The sequence below is a fragment of the Thalassophryne amazonica genome, chromosome 6, assembly GCF_902500255.1.
Source record: "Thalassophryne amazonica chromosome 6, fThaAma1.1, whole genome shotgun sequence".
Taxonomy (NCBI): Eukaryota; Metazoa; Chordata; class Actinopteri; order Batrachoidiformes; family Batrachoididae; genus Thalassophryne; species Thalassophryne amazonica.
Window position 1 is genome coordinate 38401510 of NC_047108.1, and position 24335 is coordinate 38425844.

Genomic DNA, 24335 nt, shown 5'->3' on the forward strand with positions numbered 1-24335 from the left:
ATCGCCAGTGGTGTCCCTTTCAGTTGTCTTTCTGCAGATTTTGACTCATTTTGTTGGGCGGTGTTCAGCGCCACTACAAAGCAAACATTTGTTTGTTTGTTTTTTAGTTTGGCAGTTTTACAGCAATTTGCGCCCATTTATGGTAGTACTGTATAGCATACATCTAATGTGTGCCTTCAAAACAGACTGATTCACACCACAAAATACTTTGGCAGAAATCAAAAAATGCACAGTTCTCACATGCCTGCATTCTAACGAAAACCACTTACCAGAATACGATTAGCTTCAGAGCGCCTCCATCATGGCTATGTGTCTCTGCACGGTTGTATCCGCTAAGCTGGGACAGCAGCGTCTCTGGAGATGGACAGAAGACGTCTTTCTCATGTGAGCTCGGAGGGTCATGGCATTCCTATGAGCATGCTCTGCACAGAAAGTCACCCTGAATCCAGAACGAGACATTGAGGAAGGGACATTAAAGAGTGGAATTTCCCTCAAGTGTTATAGCGCTGCGGCGCTGCCATGCTTTTGTACAACTCAGGGTAATCCCATCAGAGCAGCTCGTATGAGCGCAACACGAACATTGAGCTGATGGGCAGGTGTGCATGATGCCAGTGCGACAGTTCGTGCACGCGTCAACACAGTGCCAGCAGCTGCCCGATGTGTAACCACACCGATGGCGCGTCCTGCCGGCGCGCAGCAGGACTGACACCTCATCATGTGGAACAGAGCTCACGTGGGTGACGTGACAGTCAGATCGCTCACTGCGTGTTATGATCTGACGGTCCTTTTCAACCTGGGGGCAGCCTGTCAATGGACTGGAGCGTGCACACGCTCACTCACTGCAGCCCGTAACCACACCAATTGTTTTTATTTATGTCCACCGTGATGACACCAAGCAGACAAACATGTGTCACAGTGGGCAGTTGTTAGTCCATATCTGTCCAAATACAGTACATGTTGCCCAGCTGGAATGTCCAAATCCACAAGCCACTTCTGTCTGCGGCCACACCTCCTGTCAGTTGAGCGCACAGACCAAAGCTACACTCGTGGGACACTTAGACAAAATTTCACTGCCAGCACAACAATGATTGTCTGCTGACTGTTGTTGTGTTAATAGTGTGAAGGCTACACATTTTCTAAGTGCCAAACGAGCGGTGTTAGATGTTCGTGCGTGCCAGGTATAATTTGGCTGACACCTGCCGTGAGAGGGTTCGATGGGCTCGCACAGCGCAACACTAGCAACAGGTGTACCAGGCACATACGATTTTACATGTTACACACTTACTTACCTACTTATGCGACTTTATGCGCACTATGCAAAGGCGCCCTTCTTTCGGCTTGCATTGCTATCAAATCAGGGCTGTAAGTGCGCCTCAAATTTGATTGTGCGAGGAAAAAAAATAAAACGGGTGCACGTGTGCGAGAATGTTTTAAACCCTTTCATTCGCATTTTGCTCCTAAAATAAATACAGTGGTCCCTCACTATAACGAGGTTCACCTTTCGCGGCCTCGCTGTTTCGCGGATTTTTTAAGTCCAATTTTGCATGCTTTTTTTTTGTTTTTTTTTTTGCTTTTTTACAGTGCATGTGTTCCGCGGCCTCATCAAGCAAGCCGGTTGCGACACCGCGAAGGGCCAGCACCGGCACTGTGTTCTGCGTGTCTGTTTATAAGATCTTTCTCGCCCAGAAAAAAGAAGAGCACCAACAACTACCCAGAAACTAACTACCCAACTACCCCAAAAAATGAGGTGGGCTTCATAGATAATTGGCAAAGCTTCTGGGGAAAACCTTGGTCTTGTTAGAAGAGACGGCATCCTCCCACTTTGGATGGAGCAGCTCTCATTTCTAGAAATATGGCCAATTTTCTTAAATCCTCCAAACCGTGACTATCCAGGGTTGGGACCAGGAAGCAGAGTTGTAGTCTTTGCCCACCTCTCTGCAGCTTCTCTCACCCTGCCATCCCTCATTACCCCATCCCCGTAGAGACGGTGGCCTGCTCCCAGACCACCAATAACCAGCAAAATCTATTAAGCATAAAAATTCAAAAAAGAAAAAAATAATATAGCACCTTCAACTGCACCACAGACTAAAACAGTTAAATGTGGTCTATTAAACATTAGGTCTCTCTCTTCTAAGTCCTGTTAGTAAATGATATAATAATTGATCAACATATTGATTTATTCTGCCTTACAGAAACCTGGTTACAGCAGGATGAATATGTTAGTTTAAATGAGTCAACAACCCCGAGTCACACTAACTGCCAGAATGCTCATAGCACGGGCAGAGGTGGAGGATTAGCAGCAATCTTCCATTCCAGCTTATTAATTAATCAAAACCCCAGACAGAGCTTTAATTAATTTGAAAGCTTGACTCTTAGTCTTGTCCATCCAAATTGGAAGTCCCAAAAACCAGTTTTATTGTTATTATCTATCGTCCACCTGGTCATTACTGTGAGTTTCTCTGTGAATTTTTCAGACCTTTTGTCTGACTTAGTGCTTTAGCTCAGATAAGATAATTATAGTGGGCGAGTTTTAACATCCACACAGATGCTGAGAATGACAGCCTCAACACAGCATTTAATCTATTATTAGACTCAACTGGCTTTGCTCAAAATGTAAATGAGTCACCCACCACTTTAATCATAATCTTAGATCTTGTTCTAACTTATGGTATGGAAATTGAAGACTTAACAGTTATTCCCTGAAAACTCACCTTCTGTCTGATCATTTCTTAATAACATTTACATTACTCTGATGGACTACCCAGCAGTGGGGAATAAGTTTCATTACACTAGAAGTCTTTCAGAAAGCGCTGTAAACTAGGTTTAAGGATATGATTCCTTCTTATGTTCTCTAATGCCATATACCAACACAGTGCAGAGTAGCTACCTAAACTCTGTAAGTGGATAGAGTATCTCATCAATAGTTTTACATCCTCATTGAAGACAACTTTGGATGCTGTAGCTCCTATGAAAAAGAGAGCTTTAAATCAGAAGTGCCTGACTCTGTGGTATACTCACAAACTCGCAGCTTAAGCAGATAACCCGTAGGTTGGAGAGGAAATGGCGTCTCACTAATTTTAGAAGATCTTCACTTAGCTGGAAAAAGAGTCTGTTAGCTCTATAAAAGCCCTCCGTAAAGCTAGGACATCTTACTACTCATCACTAATTGAAGAAAATAAGAACACACACAGGTTTCTTTTCAGCACTGTAGCCAGGCTGACAAGAGTCAGAGCTCTATTGAGCCGAGGATTCCTTTAACTAGTAATGACTTCATGACTTTCTTTGCTAATAAAATTTTAACTATTACAGAAAAAATTACTCAACCATCCAAAGACGATCGTTTCTTTGGCTGCTTTCAGTGATGCCGGTATTTGGTTAGACTCTTCTCTCAGATTGTTCTGTCTAGTTATTTTCATTAGTTACTTCATCCAAACCATCAACATGTCTATTAGACCCCATTCCTACCAGGCTGCTCAAGGAAGCCCTACCATTATTATGCTTTGAATCTTAAATATGATCAATCTATCTTTATTAGTTGGCTATGTACCACAGGCTTTTAAGGTGGCAGTAATTAAACCATTACTTAAAAAGCCATCACTTGACCCAGCTATCTTAGCTACACTCAACAAAAATATAAACGCAACACTTTTGGTTTTGCTCACATTTTGTATGAGATGAACTCAAAGATCTAAAACTTTTTCCACATACACAATATCACCATTTCTCTCAAATATTGTTCACAAACCAGTCTAAATCTTGATAGTGAGCACTTCTCCTTTGCTGAGATAATCCATCCCACCTCACAGGTGTGGCCATACCAAGATGCTGATTAGACACCTTGATTAGTGCACAGGTTGCCTTAGACTGCCCATAATAAAAGGCCACTCTGAAGGTGCAGTTTTATCACACAGCACAATGCCACAGATGTCGCAAGATTTGAGGGAGCGTGCAATTGGCATGCTGACAGCAGGAATGTCAACCAGAGCTGTTGCTCGTGTATTGAATGTTCATGTCTCTACCATAAGCCTGTCTCCAAAGTCGTTTCAGAGAACTTTGGCAGTACATCCAACCAGCCTCACAACCGCATACCACGTGTAACCACACCAGCCCAGGACCTCCACATCCAGCATGTTCACCTCCAAGATCATCTGAGACCAGCCATTCGGACAGCTGCTGAAACAATCGGTTTGCATAACCAAAGAATTTCTGCACAAACTGTCAGAAACCGTCTCAGGGAAGCTCATCTGCATGCTAGTCGTCCTCATCGGGGTCTCGACCTGACTCCAGTTCGTCATCGTAACCGACTGAGTGGACAATGCTCACATTCGCTGGCGTTTGGCACGTTGGAGAGGTGTTCTCTTCACGGATGATGCGAAGGAGATGTGTTGCACTGCATGAGGCAAATGGTGGTCACACCAGATACTGACTGGTATCCCCCCCAATAAAACAAAACTGCACCTTTCAGAGTGGCCTTTTATTATGGACAGTCTAAGCACACCTGTGCACTAATCATGGTGTCTAATCAGCAATCTTGGTATGGCACACCTGTGAGGTGGGATGGATTATCTCAGCAAAGGAGAAGTGCTCACTATCACAGATTTAGACTGCTTTGTGAATAATATTTGAGGAAATGGTGATATTGTGTATGTGGAAAAGTTTTAGATCTTTGAGTTCATCTCATACAAAATGGGAGCAAAACCAAAAGTGTTGCGTTTATATTTTTTGTTGAGTATAATTATAGGCCATCTCCAACCTTCCTTTTCTCTCAAAAATTCTTGAAAGGGTAGTTGTAAAACAGCTAACTGATCATCTGCAGAGGAATTGTCTATTTGAAGAGTTCAGTCAGGTTTTAGAATTCCTCATAGTACAGAAACAGCATTAGTGAAGGTTACAAATGATCTTCTTATGGCCTCAGACAGTGGACTCATCTCTGTGTTGTTCTGTTAGACCTCAGTGCTGCTTTTGATACTGTTGACCATAAAATTTTATTACAGAGATTAGAGCATGCCATAGGTATTAAAGGCACTGCGCTGCAGTGGTTTGAATCATATTTATCTAATAGATTACAATTTGTTCATGTAAATGGGGAATCTTCTTCACAGACTAAGGTTATTATGGAGTTCCACAAGGTCTGTGCTAGGACCAATTTTATTCACTTTATACATGCTTCCCTTAGGCAGTATTATTAGACGGCATTGCTTAAATTTTCACTGTTACGCAGATGATACCCAGCTTTATCTATCCATGAAGCCAGAGGACACACACCCAATTAGCTAAACTGCAGGATTGTCTTACAGACATAAAGACATGGATGACCTCTAATTTCTTGCTTTTAAACCCAGATAAAACTGAAGTTATTGTACTTGGCCCCACAAATCTTAGAAACATGGTGTCTAACCAGATCCTTACTCTGGATGGCATTACCCTGACCTCAAGTAATACTGTGAGAAATCTTGGAGTCATTTTTGATCAGGATATGTCATTCAAAGCACATATTAAACAAATATGTAGGACTGCTTTTTTGCATTTACGCAATATCTCTAAAATTAGAAAGGTCTTGTCTCAGAGTGATGCTGAAAAACTAATTCATGCATTTATTTCCTCTAGGCTGGACTACTGTAATTCATTATTATCAGGTTGTCCTAAAAGTTCCCTGAAAAGCCTTCAGTTAATTCAAAAAATCCTGCAGCTAGAGTACTGGCGGGGACTAGAAGGAGAGAGCATATCTCACCCATATTGGCCTCTCTTCATTGGCTTCCTGTTAATTCTAGATAGAATTTAAAATTCTTCTTCTTACTTATAAGGTTTTGAATAATCAGGTCCCATCTTATCTTAGGGACCTCATAGTACCATATCACCCCAATAGAGCGCTTTGCTCTCAGACTGCAGGCTTACTTGTAGTTCCTAGGGTTTGTAAGAGTAGAATGGGAGGCAGAGCCTTCAGCTTTCAGGCTCCTCTCCTGTGGAACCAGCTCCCAATTCAGATCAGGGAGACAGACACCCTCTCTACTTTTAAGATTAGGCTTAAAACTTTCCTTTTTGCTAAAGCTTATAGTTAGGGCTGGATCAGGTGACCCTGAACCATCCCTTAGTTATGCTGCTATAGACGTAGACTGCTGGGGGGTTCCCATGATGCACTGTTTCTTTCTCTTTTTGCTCTGTATGCACCACTCTGCATTTAATCATTAGTGATTGATCTCTGCTCCCCTCCACAGCATGTCTTTTTCCTGGTTCTCTCCCTCAGCCCCAACCAGTCCCAGCAGAAGACTGCCCCTCCCTGAGCCTGGTTCTGCTGGAGGTTTATTCCTGTTAAAAGGGAGTTTTTCCTTCCCACTGTCGCCAAGTGCTTGCTCACAGGGGGTCGTTTTTGACCGTTGGGGTTTTTACGTAATTATTGTATGGCCTTGCCTTACAATATAAAGCGCCTTGGGGCAACTGTTTGTTGTGATTTGGCGCTATAAATAAAATTGATTGATTGATAACTGTGTTCTACACTCGGAAAAAGACACCTGCAGCGAGGTGTGAGGTCAGTGGAAAAAGACGTGATAGCGCAGCGGCGCCAGGACGATGAGGAGCGATCAGAGGAACTGTGAATACTGTCAGTCACTATTAATAATTTCTTATGTGTCCAACCTCGTACGTTGATCGTTAAAATTAAATTTGTTAGTTCTAAAGCCATCATAATTATTTATAGGAAAATGTTCTATTTTTATTTCTCAAACAAATGTTTGGGCTTGAAAACAGGTTGGTCTTATTCCCCCCTCCACTCCAGACACATAAGGGGCCGCATGCGCGTTCTGATTTACTCGGGAAAGGGGGTACATTTTAACCGTTCGTCTCACGAAGATTTTTCCCGAGAAAAATCGAGGAAAGGGGGTTGCTTTTCAAATAGGGCTGCCACAACTAGTCGACTAGTCACGACAACGTCGACTAATGAAACTGTTGACAACTAATTTAGTAGTCGACGAGTCGTTTATTTTATTTAAGTCTTTGTTTTTCTCTCAATTCATAGTTTTAGGCAGCGAGCTGTCCTGCCGTCATCTGAACGTTCAAACTTGGATAAGACGGGTGATTAAAACGGTGGCCGTCTTGTTCAAGCTGTCTAAAATGCGCAGTTTACAGGAGGAGGGGTGTGTGTGTGTGTGTGTGCGCGCGTGCTGCGAAACGGGGCCACGAGACATTCTGCTGCGAACATCAGTGCACGTGACACAGCGATGTGCGGAGCAGAGAGAGGATTTTAACCCGAGTGAACATGTTTTTAAAAAAAAAACAAAACAACAACAAGAAAAAAACAAACTACTTTTCTTTACTTTTCTCTGCTCTTTCTCTACCGGTGTTTTCTGACGGCACCTACCTGTGCTGCGTCGTATACTGAATTTATGAGATCATGAGATGAAATAAATGGTCAAATATCCTTAAAACATCCTTAAAAAATGAGAATATATAAATGAACTGAGGAAAATTACGCAAACACTGGATAAAATAAAACCCTGCTGTGATTTGTACTTGTTTGTTACTTCTACAATACTCATGTGTTCATGTTGTGCAGGTGTCCGATGCTTCAGATTGGGTTTCTGACTGGCCAATGCTCCGGTGCAGGGGCGTCAATAATAATAATAATTATATTATTATTATTTCATTTATTTGTCATTGCATTACAGCTAAATTTTTCTTCTACAATTAACCCATCCTAACTACAGTTAGATGCATTCCAGCCACTAGGAGCAGTGGGCAGCCACAGTCTGGCGCCCGGGGACCAACTCCAGATGTAGAGACTCTGCATTGGTCAGGGGCAGAGAAGGAGCAGACCCGAATAAGCATGTTTTCATTGTGGGAGGAAACCGGAGTGCTCGGAGGAAACCCACGCAGACACGGGGAGAACATGCAAACTCCACACAGAAAGGGCAGGAAGCGATCTCATGACCTTCTTGCTGTGCAGCATCAGTGCTAACCACTAAGCCACCGTGCCGCCAGTGAATGCAACATGAGGGGAGCGAGGACAGTTCCCGACACAACAACCTGTAGTACGGCTTTTCATCTAGCCAAGGTCAGACTTACTGAAGAAAAAGAGCGCGGCTGTGTGCATGTGGATTTGGACGTCAGCGTGCGCCCAGCACATTCTCGTGGTCAGAAAGCGCCGCAGAGAAAGAAGGTTGTTTGCGGTTCTCGCCACAGTGGAGAGAAATCTGTCAGCACATGAAAGTAATGAGGAAGTGTGATATCATAATCCCCAAGCTAGCCAGATTTGCGTTCAGACCTCGCCAAATCCTGCTCACATCCAGTTCCCCACCCCCAGCACATATATACAGTGCATCTGGAAAGTATTCAGAGCACTTCACTTTTTTAAAACATATTTCATGTTACAGCTTTACTCCAAATGGAATAAATTCATTTTTTACCCTCAAAATTCTACTCACAACACTCCATGATGACAACATGGTTTTTTTTTGTTTGTTTTTTTTTGCAAATATCTTAAAAATAAAAAACTAAGAAATCTCATGTACATAAGTACTCACACCCTTTGCTCAATACTTTACTGATGCACTTTTGGCAGAAATTACAGTCTCAAGTCTTCTTCAATATGATGCCACAAGCTTGGTGCACCTATCTTTGCGCAGTTTTGCCCATTCCTCTTTGCAGCACCTCTCAAGCTCCACCAGATTAGATGGGGAGCGTCGGTGCACAGCCATTTTCAGATCTGCCTGCAGTCCAGACCTGTCACCCATTGAAAATGTGTGGCGCATTATGAAGCGCAAAATACGACGGAGACCCCGGACCATTGAACAACTGAAGTCGTACATCAAGCAAGAATAGGAAAGAATTCCACCCACAAAGCTTCAACAATTAGTGTCCTCAGTTCGCAAACACTTATTGAATGTTGTTAGAAGGAAAAGTGATGTAACACAGTGGTAAACATACCACTGTCCCAGCTTTTTTGAAATGTGTTGCAGGCATCCATTTCAAAATAAGCAAATATTTGCACAAAACAATAAAGTTTAACAGTTTGAACATCAAATATCTTGTCTTTGTGGTGTATTCAATTGAATATAGGTTGAAGAGGATTTGCAAATCATTGTATTCTGTTTTTATTTCCATATTACTCAACGTCCCAACTTAATTGGAATTGGGGTTGTAGCTTACTGCGCATTTAAAGCGAAGCAGTGTGTTTCTGTTTAAAAAAACACAAAAAAAGAACAGTTTCGTCCGCTGGGGAGTGACTATTTGCGCGGCGGCCAGCTGTTGCCTCTCTCTGCCCGGTGTGATTGGCTTAGCACTCCCCTCACACCTGAGTTGTCACAGCTCCGTCCCGACCACAATGACAGTCTCTGGAAGAAGTCCACTCTTCTTCTGTGTTTTACTCAGACTCACATTGAGTGTTTCGCTTTTTAATTTTCGTTTTTTTTTGGGCAACAACAACGCTTCACAAACATGGTAACAAAAAACAGTGACTGCGAGGCTTACATGTTCAACCTCCAGCTGAAATGCATCTGTTGAATCACAGAGAAAGAGGGATTAAAAAAAAAACAAACAACTCATGCAGGGACCCAGTCCACCAACCTTAAAAAAAAAAAACACTTAAAAATGATTAAATTTACAAGCTGGGGAAAACAAAAAAACAGAAAGCCACATGCCATCGGCATTTCAGCAAAATGTCAAGACTTTGGCCCAACTTTGGCTGAGCTCCTGACACAGGGAAAGAGCCAAAATTTGTAACGATGTGAAAAAATAATTACCAGGAAAACAGAAAGGGATATACTAAATTTGACAATCTGTGTGGTGGCACAGCAACACTGTGCCACTGCTTAGGAAGAGCCCTGGACTGTTGATGTTGTTTAAAACGCAAAATACTTTTTATTCAGATTACTCGATTAATCGCCAGAATAATCGATAGAATACACTGGATTACTAAAATAATCGATAGCAGCAGCCCTAGCTGTAACATAACAAAATGTGGAAAAAGTGAAGTGCTGTGAATGCTTTCCGGATGCACCACATGTCTTGAAACTGGGAAAATCATTCTGCTGAATGCAGCTCTGTCTTTCCAGTGGAAATGTGACATTATCCATTCATCAGAGCCCCAAATCCAGTGGAGACTGACGGATTCTGAAAGTTCATGGAATCTGTCACAGTGTGAGATAACATTAAGCCGGTATCGCAGACCTAACATCCCCCCCTAAAAATTGGTACACTCTGCCTTCACTGTGCATGCGTCATTGGGACCACAGCAGCTCGTCTGACATGGACTGTCTACACCCAAAGCGATCAAAGGGAATAATGGGATTATAGCCATCAGATGACAAGGTAAACCTCTTAACACTAGAACTACCTGGGTAGTCAATTTGACGGTTTTGAAAGTTTGACCTGTCATAACTCTGGTTAATTAAAACCACTCTCTTCCTGGCATCCCGACTTTGAACCTTTGTCCTCTTTGTTCCTTTGTCTCTATTTTAAAAAAAGGAAAAAGAAGATATAAGTATTTCTACCTCTAACTACCGCAGCTGCTAGTTTGACGGCCCTATTATTTGCATTGTATTTTTTCCCCGTGGCTGAGTGTGGGTGCAAGCATCTCCTAGCAACCACCGCTCTGGTGCACTGTCTGAGAAGGATACAGATAGCAATTCATTTTAAATGGCTTCCAGACGCCGATTTTCTGTAAAAGAAGCACCGGAAATTCTACAAAATTTAGATGAGGGGGATTCTGGGGGGTGAGGGGGATTCGGACAGCTCTTGGTCCGTCGTCAGCTCCAGTGACAGCGAGTCAGAGAGTGAGCCTCCCCCGGCTAAAAAGATACGAGTTGTCCCGTCAGCAGGAGGTGGTGATGACACATTTTTTCAAGGTAGTAATAGAGTATCCGATATAAGGATATTATTATTTTAGGCTCTAGTCAACAGATTAGTAAAATAATTTATGTACTATATATAGCAATGCCACAATCAGCGCAGGTTCAGGAGCAGAGAGATGAGGCAGGCGCCCAGTCTCCCGCAATAAACCCTGCTTTCCAACTCAATGGCCCTGGTGAAACGTCAAATCAAGGTACTGATAATGGGCTAAATAATATACAATGAAAAAATATACAATAAACTAGGCCATACATGAAAAGTATAGAAGTAACAACAATCTATTCTGCACTTCACAGCGTCTCCATCAATGGCACAGGATGAGGGCACACATGAGAGGGAGCAGGAGACAGGAAAGGACGGCACTGTGTGGACTGTGGTACAGGAGGCAGACAGAAGTGGGAGGCGTCAGAGTCAGAATGTGCTGACAGAGGCGGAGGGACCCACCCCATACGCAAAGCGCAAGGTTCAGGATGCCCAAATTGCCTTCCTCTGCCTGGTGGACATTGAAATGCTGAACCACATAAGAGACTGTACTGTGGCTGAGGCACGCAGAGTTTTGGGCAGTGACTCCTCCTCGGAAATGAGTGTGGATGAGCTGAAGGCGTTTTTAGCTCTGATTTATGTCCGCGGAGTGAAAGGGGGCCGTAACATGGAGCTGTCCAGCTTTTGGTCAGATGACTGAGGTTTCCCATACTTCCGTGAGACAATGCCAAAAAAAGCTTCATAGCTATAATGCGCTTTTGTGCTTTGATAAGAAAGGGAGCAGACACACACGCCTCAAATAACAAAGTTTGTCTCATGAATGCGGCGTGGGACAGTTTTGTCAATAATTGTATGTGCTGTTACAAACCTGGTGCTGAAATAACGATGATGAACAGCTCCTCCCGACCAAAGCAAGGTGTGCCTTCCTCCAGACATGTCAAACAAACCAGATAAGCTCGGCATCAAGTTTTGGCTGGCAGCAGATGGTCACACTAAGTTTATGTTGAACGGCACTCCTTATCTGGGAAAGGATGAGACGCACATGCCAAGTCAGCGGCTTGGAGAGAGTGTGGTGCTGAAGCTGATGGAGCCATTCCCGGGGAAGGGGAGAAACGTCACACCAGACAACTTTTTTACATCACTTGAACTAGCCAGGAAACTTCAAATAAGAAGACCAGCATCGTGGGCACAGTCAATAAAAGCAGACGTGAGCTTCCCCCGTGCGTAAGGAGCAAAGGCACTGCACTCAACCCGTTGTCCTCAGAAACAGAAATGTCACCCTCACTGTCTACCAGTGTAAAACACGAAAAAAATGTGTGTGCTGAGCACCGTGCACACTTCATCTGGTACTCTCAGCAGCCCTAAATCCAAACCAGAGCCCGTGGTTTACTACAATCACACAAAGGTTGGCATGGATGTGCTTGACCAAATGCTAAAAAATACTCGTTAAAGCTGCAACACGTAGGTGGCCAATGGCAGTTTTTTTACAATGTCCTCGACATGGCTGCAATCAATTCATGGAATTTTGTATCAAAATGCCCACAATGAAAATATCCCAGGACAAAACTTTATCCTGCAGCTCGCAAACGAACTGCGCTTCAGTTACATGCGCACCAAAACACAGCCGCTGCCCCGTGAGCCAGCACCTGTGGAAGACATGATTGTTTTGGAGAAGAGACGACAGTGCCAAGTGCGCAAAAGTGCTCCAAAAATCGCTCCAAAGATGTTTGCTGTCTGTGCAAGAAGGTGGTGTGTGGAAATGCACAGCGTCTACGGCTGTGACGTGTAAAAACTGTATATAGATTTCTTGTTATCCTCATACTTCAATTTGGAATTGTTTTTCATTGTTTTTTGTTTCCATATTGATTATTGTTATCATTATTGCTAAGTTCTTATTTGTTCTTGTTATTATACAGTTTGAAATGTATGATTAAAATGTAAATAATTATTAATGAGTTTTGTTATTTTTTTGTTCCCATACATTTTATAATTATTAAGTACTAGATTCTGAATGAAAAAAACACTGAATAATTAATTGTAAAATAATTTATGTAATCAATAGAATATATTGCTTAAATATTGCAAACATTAATAATTACTGTATTTTTTGTGTTTTGTTATAAAAGAACTCTTACAAATGAATGATGCTTCAAGTAAACCTTTATTTCAAATTTATCTGCCCTACTCTGTCTTTTTTAAATACTATTTATAAATACTCATAAAACATTAGTACGTTTTTGACCAAATAATATTATTATATCCTTTTCCAAACCATCATTTTATAGCATGCATGAATACCTTTAACATTCTGGCCAATGGAATGCGATGACACCATTACCGCCCAAGCATTCCATCCGCCAGAATGCTACCTGTCAAACTGACGGCCTTGGCAGTTCTAGTAGTGTTCTGGAGTTCTGGAAGTCCTAGTGTTAAATCATTCTGGCTGTGGTGTTCTGATCGCTTCCTCTGTCTTTTATTATGAAATAATGCTGAATTTATGTGGAAATGATTGTTGTACAAATGCTTCAGATATCTGCTGCTGAGTAAGATGATGACTGGAGTGCAGTTTTAAGCAAAAATGAGGTGCTAATCGGTGAACCGGGACTGATGCACAGAAAAGACGCATGTGCAATGAAGGCAGGCTGGACCAATTTTTAGGAGGGACCGTTCGGTCGACGACAGCAGAGTGCTGTTTAAGCTTTTTGTACTCTCTTAAATGTTGTTTTGAATTTGCACTCATGCACATGTTTTTTTTTAAATCAATGTGTGGCTAAACAACTTCCCATGTGGCTCATTGAAATTCCCACCAATTAGCCACAATGGCTATCAGCTTTTGAAGACCAAAGAGAACCCTGCTCCAGGAAAGGAGTTTCCTGGAGACATGACCCTGTTTGCCAGCCACCACACAAGACTAAGGCAAAACCAGTTCCATTCTAGTTCAAGACCCAAATGTTTTTACAAGTTGGTGCGTGTGGAACCTGAAAATCTTGTTCTCATGCACCACAAGAGGAGCTGTGTAGCTTTCTATTCAGAATATGTTGCACACTAAGGTTTTAAATATCACTTGTCCAGCTGGGAAATAAAGGTTAGCAAGCTTTGGACAAGCAGGCTAGTGGCCATGTTAAGGCCCTGCAACCTTATTTTTAAAGAATGTAAAACACATTCCATAAATACATTGTAAAAACTGACAAATTTTCACTTCTGACTCACCCATCTTTCTTTTCGACCTTTGGTGCTGCGTTGGGGGCAGCGTTTGCCATTCTTGGTGGAGACATAGCTGCACTGCTTGAATGGTGCGTTCTTGTCCTCCAAGATGTGTTTCATGCAGTACTCCAGGCCATCCAGGCGCGGCTGCGAGCATGGTCGCTGAGTGAACGAGCACGTCTGAGACTCTTGAGGACGTGGCGTCTGGGTCACCCGGTACGACTTGAGGGCAACACATGAATTCGTATCCGGTTCATTGCAAAACTGAAAACAATGTGTAAAGAATGAACTTTCAGCACTGAAACAACATTCAGAATGTGACATGTGAAACGATTGTTGGTACAGTAGTTGTCAGAATAATAGTAGTGCTATATGACTAAAAAGATTAATCCAGGTTTTGAGTATATTCTTATTGTTACATGGGAAACAACGGTACCAGTAGATTCAGTAGATTCTCACAAATCCAACAAGACCAAGCATTCATGATATGCCACACTCTAAGGCTATGAAAATGGGTATTAGTAAAAAAAAGTTTGACGCTACAAACTCGAAACTATTATGTTCAAACTGCTTTTTTTAGCAATCCTGTGAATCACTACACTAGTATTAGTTGTATAACCACAGTTTTTCATGATCTCTTCACATCTACGAAGCATTCATTTTGTTGGTTTGGAACCAAGATTTTGCTCGGTTACTAGTGTGGCTTGGGGTCATTGTCTTGTTGAAACACCCATTTCAAGGGCATGTCCTCTTCAGCATAAGGCAACATGACCTCTTCAAGGTATTTTGACATATCCAGACTGATCCATGATACCTGGTATGCGATATATAAGCCCAACACCATAGTAGGAGAAACACGCCCATATCATGATGCTTGCACCACCATGCTTCCACTGTCTTCACTGTGAACTGTGGCTTGAATTCAGAGTTTGGGGGTCGTCTCACAAACTGTCTGCGGCCCCGTGGACCCAAAAAGAATAATTTACTCTCATCAGTCCACAAATATTCCTCAATTGTTCTTTGGCAAATTGAACCTCTTCTGCACATGTCTTTTATTTAACAGAGGGACTTTTTTGGGGGATTCTTGAAAATAATTAGCTTCACACAGGCGTCTTCTGACTGTCACAGCACTTACAGGTAACTCCAGACTGTCTTTGATCATCCTGGAGCTGATCAATGGGTGAGCCTTTTGCCATTCCTGGTATTCTTCCATCCATTTTGATGGTTGTTTTTTTTTTTCTTCCACGCATCTCAGGTTTTTTTTTTGTCCATTTTGAAGCATTGGAGATCATTGTAGATGAACAGCCTATAATTTTTTATACCTGCGTATAAGTTTTCCCGTCTCCAATCAACTTTTAATCAAACTACACTGTTCTTCTGAACAATGTCTTGAACGTCCCATTTTCCTCAGGCTTTCAATGAGAAAAGCATGTTCAACAGATGCTGGCTTCATCCTTAAATAGGGGACACCTGATTCACACCTGTTTGTTCCACAAAATTGATGAACTCACTGACTGATTGCCACACTACTATTATTGTGAACACTCCCTTTTCTACTTTTTTTTTTTTTACTAATAGCCCAATTTCATAGCCTTAAGAGTGTGCATATCATGAATGCTTGGTCTTGTTGAATTTGTGAGAAATCTACTGGTACCTTGCTTCCCATGTAACAATAAGAAATATACTCAAAACTGGATAAATCTTTTTAGTCACATAGCACTACTATTATTCTGAACACTACTGTACCACAAAGAAATGTATGTCTATCACATTATAACACAAGTATATTATTAATGTCTAAATGAAAATATAGTAAAAAATTTCAAGATGTACATACAACCCCTGGCAAAAATTATGGAATCACCGGCCTCTGAGGATGTTCATTCAGTTGTTTAATTTTGTAGAAAAAAAGCAGATCACAGTCATGGACACAAAACTAAAGTCATTTCAATGGCAGCTTTCTGGCTTTAAGAAACACTATAAGAAATCAAGAAAAAAAATTGTGGCAGTCAGTAACGGTTACTTTTTTAGACCAAGCAGAGGGAAAAAAAAAATATGGACTCACTCAATTATGAGGAATAAATTATGGAATCACCCTGTAAATTTTCATCCCCAAAACTAACACCTGCATCAAAATCAGATCTGCTCGTTAGTCTGCATCTAAAAAGGAGTGATCACACCTTAGAGAGCTGTTGCACCAAGTGGACTGACATGAATCATGGCTCCAACACGAGAGATGTCAATTGAAACAAAAGAGAGGATTATCAAACTCTTAAAAGAGGGTAAATCATCACGCAATGTTGCAAAAGATGTTGGTTGTTCACAGTCAGCTGTGTCTAAACTCTGGACCAAATACAAACAACATGGCAAGGTTGTTAAAGGCAAACATACTGGTAGACCAAGGAAGACATCAAAGTGTCAAGACAGAAAACTTAAAGCAATATGTCTCAAAAATCAAAAATGCACAACAAAACAAATGAGGAACGAATGGGAGGAAACTGGAGTCAACGTCTGTGACCGAACTGTAAGAAACCGCCTAAAGGAAATGGGATTTACATACAGAAAAGCTAAAAGAAAGCCATCATTAACACCTAAACAGAAAAAAACAAGGTTACAATGGGCTAAGGAAAAGCAATCGTGGACTGTGGATGACTGGATGAAAGTCATATTCAGTGATGAATCTCGAATCTGCATTGGGCAAGGTGATGATGCTGGAACTTTTGTCTGGTGCCGTTCCAATGAGATTTATAAAGATGACTGCCTGAAGAGAACATGTAAATTTCCACAGTCATTGATGATATGGGGCTGCATGTCAGGTAAAGGCACTGGGGAGATGGCTGTCATTACATCATCAATAAATGCACAAATTTTACATTGATATTTTGGACACTTTTCTTATCCCATCAATTGAAAGGATGTTTGGGGATGATGAAATCATTTTTCAAGATGATAATGCATCTTGCCATAGAGCAAAAAACTGTGAAAACATTCCTTGCAAAAAGACACATAAGGTCAATGTCATGGCCTGCAAATAGTCCGGATCTTAATCCAATTGAAAATCTTTGGTGGAAGTTGAAGAAATGGTCCATGACAAGGCTCCAACCTGTAAAGCTGATCTGGCAACAGCAATCAGAGAAAGCTGGAGCAGATTCATGAAGAGTACTGTTTGTCACTCATTAAGTCCATGCCTCAGAGACTGCAAGCTGTTATAAAAGCCAGAGGTGGTGCAACAAAATACAAGCGATGTGTTGGAGTGTTCTTTGGTTTTTCATAATTCCATAATTTTTTTCCTCAGAATTGAGCGATTCCATATTTTTTGCCCTCTGCTTGGTCTAAAAAAGTAACCGTTACTGACTGCCAAATCTTTTTCCTGATTTGTTATAGTGTTTCTTAAAGCCAGAAAGTTGCCATTTGAAATGACTTTAGTTTTGTGTCATGTCTGTGATCTGCTTTTTTCCTACAAAATTAAACAACTGAATGAACATCCTCCGAGCCCGGTGATTCCATCATTTTTGCCAGGGGTTGTACATGTGTGTTTATAGATGACGTGCCAAGATCAGCTCAAAATGGGCTTCTGCAACACCACTACATATTTTGTTTATCATTTCAGGCCGCTTGGGTGATGCATCTGGAATAATACTAGCTCTGTTGTACAGCTGAATTGGGTATCACTAAAACATTACAGCCGGTTTTCCATCAAGGGGGTGGAACTGAAGTATGAAAATCAAATGTTTGCATCCATGTCATTGGCAAAGCCAACAGCCATTCTCAAACTGGTATTAATATAGCATATACCATTTGCAGGTGCACATATGCATACCATATACAGTATGCACCTGCAAGTGTAATGATATGCCCATGCAGGTGTTGTGCCTGCACCTGCTTGGGAGGGTGAACAGCGTAAGAACCCATCCAAGGTGTCTAGTGAGTCCACAGATGATGAGGATGATTAAGATGAACAGTGACAATATATTTGTGTATTAAAGTTTAATGTTCGAGTGCAGATGGCAGGAATGATTGAACTCTTGGTGTTACTTTATAGTGTACATATTCCTTGGATGCATATTTGAGTGTTATATTATTATTATTATCATCATCATTTAAAACTGAAGTGATGGAAATCAAGTTTAAGGGTTAAACAAGTTCAAAGAGTTAAAAAGCTATTGGTATGTAACTGAAATAATAACATCTCAACAGGAACTCTTTCTTGTTCAAACTGAAGACTATCAGTACAGAAAAGCGCTGTAAAATAAGAATAAAAGCTTATTGTGCATTTTTAATGTTTCTGTGTGGTTTGGCATATTTTAGGAAAATACAGTGGTCCTCTTGTTATGTGACCAACACCTCCTCATATAATACAAACATCCGAACTTAGCACCAAGTACACTGGAGCAATATGTGTCCCTGGTGAGAGACCACCCATCAACATTTCTGTCTCATGCTAGGAGTGGTCACACAAGATGGAGACCACTATTGCACTACGTATGGGGGTAAATATTAACTAGCTCTTGCCACCAATACGTGTATATATATATATATATATATATATATACACACACACACACACACACACACTCAACAAAAATATAAACGCAACACTTTTGGTTTTGCTCCCATTTTGTATGAGATGAACTCAAAGATCTAAAACTTTTTCCACATACACAATATCACAATTTCCCTCAAATATTGTTCACAAACCAGTCTAAATCTGTGATAGTGAGCACTTCTCCTTTTGCTGAGATAATCCATCCCACCTCACAGGTGTGCCATATCAAGATGCTGATTAGACACCATGATTAGTGCACAGGTGTGCCTTAGACTGTCCACAATAAAAGGCCACTCTGAAAGGTGCAGTTTTGTTTTATTGGGGGGGGGGATACCAGTCAGTATCTGGTGTGACCACCATTTGCCTCATGCAGTGCAACACATCTCCTTCGCATAGAGTTGATCAGGTTGTCAATTGTGGCCTGTGGAATGTTGGTCCACTCCTCTTCAATGGCTGTGCAAAGTTGCTGGATATTGGCAGGAACTGGTACATGCTGTTGTATACACCGGTCCAGAGCATCCCAAACATGCTCAGTGGGTGACATGTCTGGTGAGTATGCCGGCCATGCAAGAACTGAGACAGTTTCAGCTTCCAAGAATTGTGTACAGATCCTTGCAACATGGGGCCGTGCATTATCCTGCTGCAACATGAGGTGATGTTCTTGGATGTATGGCACAACAATGGGCCTCAGGATCTCGTCACGGTATCTCTGTGCATTCAAATGCCATCAATAAATGCACCTGTGTTCTTCGTCCATAACAGACGCCTGCCATACCATAACCCCACCGCCACCATGGGCCACTCGATCCACAACACTGACATCAGAAAACCGCTCACCCCACACGGCGCCACACACGCTGTCTGCCATCTGCCCTGGACAGTGTGAACCGGGATTCATCCATGAAGAGAACACCTCTCCAACGTGCCAAACGCCAGGGAATGTGAGCACTTGCCCACTCAAGTCGGTTACGACGACGAACTGGAGTCAGGTCGAGCCCCGATGAGGACAACGAGCATGCAGATGAGCTTCACTGAGACAGTTTCTGACAGTTTGTGCAGAAATTCTTTGGTTATGCAAACCAATTGTTTCAGCAGCTGTCCGAGTGGATGGTCTCAGACGATGTTGGAGGTGAACATGCTGGATGTGGAGCTCCTGGGCTGGTGTGGTTACACGTGGTCTGTGGTTGTGAGGCTGGTTGGATGTACTGCCAAATTCTCTGAAACACCTTTGGAGATGGCTTATGGTAGAGAAATGAACATTCAATACACGAGCAACAGCTCTGGTTGACATTCCTGCTGTCAGCATGCCAACTGCACGCTCCCTCAAATCTTGCGACATCTGTGGCATTGTGCTGTGTGATAAAACTGCACCTTTCAGAGTGGCCTTTTATTGTGGACAGTCTAAGGCACACCTGTGCACTAATCATGGTGTCTAATCAGCATCTTGATATGGCACACCTGTGAGGTGGGATGGATTATCTCAGCAAAGGAGAAGTGCTCACTATCACAGATTTAGACTGGTTTGTGAACAATATTTGAGGGAAATGGTGATATTGTGTATGTGGAAAAAGTTTTAGATCTTTGAGTTCATCTCATACAAAATGGGAGCAAAACCAAAAGTGTTGCGTTTATATTTTTGTTGAGTGTATATATTAGTATAAATAATACAGAATATAGTAGTACATCACTGTGTGCCAACATTAAGCAAGTAGCTCTACGTGCTTATTATTATGAATGTTTCTTTACAAGCTAGTCAGTGAGACAATACCGACTGAAGTTGGAGGGTTACCACTCGGGTGGGTATCGAGAACTGGTTCTTTTCGGGTATCGTTAAGAAATTATTTGATCCACCGACATCAATAAGCTTTTTGCTTAACGATTCCCTTATCGGTCCTTCAGAGCAGCCATTGTTTTTGACTGCGTTTGTCGGGAAAATGATAATTTCTCTACGTTGATTGCAGACCTTGCAGCGGGTCTGTAATTGACCGCTTCTGTAGCGCGACTCCACTTTCAAGCTTGAACCAATGAAGCAGTGGATTGAAGCACTGCTTCGTTGGTTCTTTGATTCACTGCTTTTCAGAAGCGTAAAGGCCACTTCTTAACCCCTCTCAAAGCCATTGAAATATGTCAAACGTGAGTCACTTTTGTGTGGATTAAAGTCACTAACTGGGACTCTTCTCTTGTTGCAGTCAAGGAATGAGAATTGTCCTCCGTTCCGTTGGTACAGCTCAAAATGCTGCATGGCTCTCTGCCGAGACAGAGTCCGGTGAGAATTAATAAATTCATAAAGAATCGCCGCTTTAAATAAAATGACACCTCTTTCCAAACGTTGTAATACAGACAATAAACTACAATCTACTAAAACATTTTTTCCTCCCAAAATAAGACGTCCTGCATTCTTTATGAATTACATCCTGACGTGCAGCACAGCCAGCTGCAAGAGCTCAGCTCAGAGGTATGGAAAGACATTCATGCCAATAATGTCTGAAAGAAAATGCTTTTGACAAAAACTACAGATTTCGTTTATTTCTATTTATGTCCAAGATTAAGGATCCAGTGACCAATTTCATATTTATTTACTTTAAGACTCAATAAAATGTTGCTGACATAGAAAACCTGTAAGTCCACTTTTAGTACACAGAAAATTCACAAGAGGTATCGATAAGGAATCGGATCGATAAGCAAAATCGATAATATCGATAAAATCTTATCAATATCCATCCCTAGTTACCACTCTACCTCTCACCCTCGGTGCATGTGGGAAGGACTCCAATCATCAATTTCTATTTACTCACTATATAGTGGACCTGACTGATCCGCTCATTCGCTGGCTGCTGCCAGAGCGCCGCCATCTTGGTTAGCGTCTGACAACCAGATAAGAAGAAATCAATGTGGACATAATCAATGTTTTTAAAGAGAGTTTCAGGATAAAACTGCATTTTCCATGCTATTACTGTGCTGTTACGTTTATTCAAACTCAGTCCCACATTTATACAGCCACTATTTGTCAAAACAAATACAGAAGAGGATCAGACTATTTATATAATAGACTTGAATGAATTTGTTTGTCCCAGTCCAGACAGAAAATAATACCATCAGTTTGTCAAACACACTATGTCTGCCACGACATGAGATCCTAGTCTGATCCTTAATTAATTTAATTTTGAAGTTAAAGATGGGAAATAATCAGGGGTGAAAACAAGAGCTTCGGACGCTTGCATCAAATTAAAGATATTAATATTAACTCTCTGGGGTCCAAGGGCATTTTTGGACAGTTTACTCGCCTGGCATAAATGTTTAATTATTGCTGTTAACAGCTTTTCCTGCATCCCACAATCAAGCTTTACGTCTCTTTTTTTCAGGACAACCTGTACTTTCAGAATATATATGCTATAGTTGTGTTTTATAAGTGTAATAAAGGTTTACAATCAGAAATAAGAAAGGAACAAGTAAAGCGGAAAATAATTTTCCATACATTTATTCAAAACAGAGTAAACTATTATAAACAACTGTTTTGACACTTTATAAAGGTAATTTGGGCTCTTGTGTGAGAGACTGTACAACAAAAAGGTTCAAACAATAAACACAAATGCACATTTTGAACAATATATACAAAATGGTCAATGCGTTTTGTTTGTCTTCAGTTCAAAGCAATTTCTGTCTGCTATTACACAAAGGTCACATCACAAAATTCTACTTCTACTGTGTTTTGGTTCTGTCCTGCTCTGAAAGCAGCTTTCACACTTTGGCTCATTTACACTCCGAGGAGCGGCCCCTCCCCCTCGCTCCATTGATATGGTAAACAGTACTTTACGCCGGTGCGAGAGAGCTTGCCACAGGCTTATTCAATAACATTCACACGTAATGAGGAGTGGAGCATCTCTAAAATTCACACACTCTATGTTTGAGCATGTGAGATTGTCATCAGAGGCTCTCTGTCTGCTCCCTCTGCTCACTTTCACTGATTGCTGTGCGTAATGGAGCAGGGCGCATTGGTGCAAGCAGCCAGATGACTATTCAAACGGGCCAACTAGTAACACATCACTGCTAAAAAACGATCTTTGGTTTATCATGTGAAGTAAATCTGCCCTACGATTGGATTTTGGAAAACCATGTGACGGTGAACCAATTCCGATTGGACACTCACATTGCGCACGTCATCACACAGCTTCTATGAGGAGTACAAAGATGGCTGACGGCTGGCTCAAAAGTCCATGGAGTTTTTCAGCAAAAAAACAAACAAGGACTTCCGGTTATGGCGACCGTGTGAAAAGCCATGTTCTTCACTGCTCCGCTATTGTGCTACTTTTTGATGCTAAAAATTTTCCTTAGCTGTAAAGAACGTTCTTCAACACTCCTAACTCTACAAGATGCCTCCAAAAACATCAAAAACTCCACAAGAAGTCAACGAAAAGGCAAAACAACCGAAGCTAACAGACTACACTCTCCGGGATTTGCAGAAAGCTAATGCTAACGAGAGCGTCCTCGCTCCACAGCTAATTGGGACCACAAACGCCGAGGAGAAATCCCAGAATAGTAAGGTGGATGAAATATTAACTATCGTCACCACCATAAAATCAGATTTGGACAACATTCGTGGAGAAATAAAGGACTGTGCTAAAAGGGTCAATGAAGCGGGAACTCGCATATCTAATGCGGAAGACGAAGTAGAGATCCTGCGGACTAAAACTAGCGCTCTGGAAACGAAACAGAAAGCGTTGGAAGAAAAAATTCTGGACTTGGAGTCGAGGTCCAGACGCAATAACTTGAGACTCGCGTTTCTCCCAGAAGGATCTGAAGGACAAGACCCTTGTAAGTTTCTGGAAAAGTGGCTACCGGAGGTACTTGGCCGTGAAATCTACGCAACTCCTATGATCATTGAGAGAGCACACAGGATTGGCCCGAAGCGAGACAACAACGAGGCGCCCCGTGTTTTGATCATGAAATTCCTCAATTACAGGGACAAGATGGCTACTGTTACCGCGACAAGAGCAAAAGGGAACATTTATTACGAGGAGCATCTAGTACGGTTTTATCCTGATTATGCCGCGGGTGTGCACCAGCAACGCAAACAATTTGATCCCGTTCGAGAAGAGCTTCGTAAATTGGGTCTGAGACATGGACTTGTCCACCCAGCGAAACTACTGGTGACCCAAGACGGAAAAACCTACGCTTTCAAGACTCCGGCGGAGGCTCGGGAATTTTTACGCAAGATCCAGAAGAATAGAGAAGATATGTAACGTTGTAATTTGAAGCACGCATTATGCTTAAGAGAAGTGTCATACTGTTCATGATTTACCATATGTTGAATGATAGCGTATCCACTGCTCTATACTTAATACAACTAAAGGACAACAGCTAAGACATACTAATGTGAACAATAGCACATATAGCAGGAGCTTATATCAGTTTTGAATACAAGAGAAAGGTTCGACTGCTCCTCACATTCTGTGGATCGGTCATATGCGATAACGGAAGAAGAATCGAGGAGGGAGGGGGGCCCACAGAGGGGATGGTTGGGGTACTGTTCTGAGTTAAGGCACCATATGCTGGTTCGACATGTTAAGAGTTATGCTTCTCTCAAAGTATTATTTATGTCTACTGGTAATTTCGACATAGCTGAATATAGGATGATATTATCCCTATGTTTCTGTTTTATGATTAAAGGGTTAAAATGGCACAGGGTGTAAATTTAAATTTTGTAACTTGGAACTGCAGGGGTCTACAACGCTATAAAAAGGTTAAACAGGTCATGAACAAA

The 24335-nt window shown here is 41.7% G+C and overlaps 1 long non-coding RNA gene across 1 annotated transcript; it reads right to left on the minus strand.

Annotated features, from left to right (window-relative positions):
• Positions 1 to 384: 384 nt before the first annotated feature.
• Positions 385 to 14240, minus strand: LOC117512055. Its single transcript, XR_004561196.1, has 2 exons — positions 14035 to 14240; positions 385 to 439 (listed from the first exon to the last, which is right to left on the minus strand). It is a non-coding gene; the product is annotated as an uncharacterized LOC117512055 (long non-coding RNA).
• Between the last annotated feature and the right edge of the window lie 10095 nt (positions 14241 to 24335).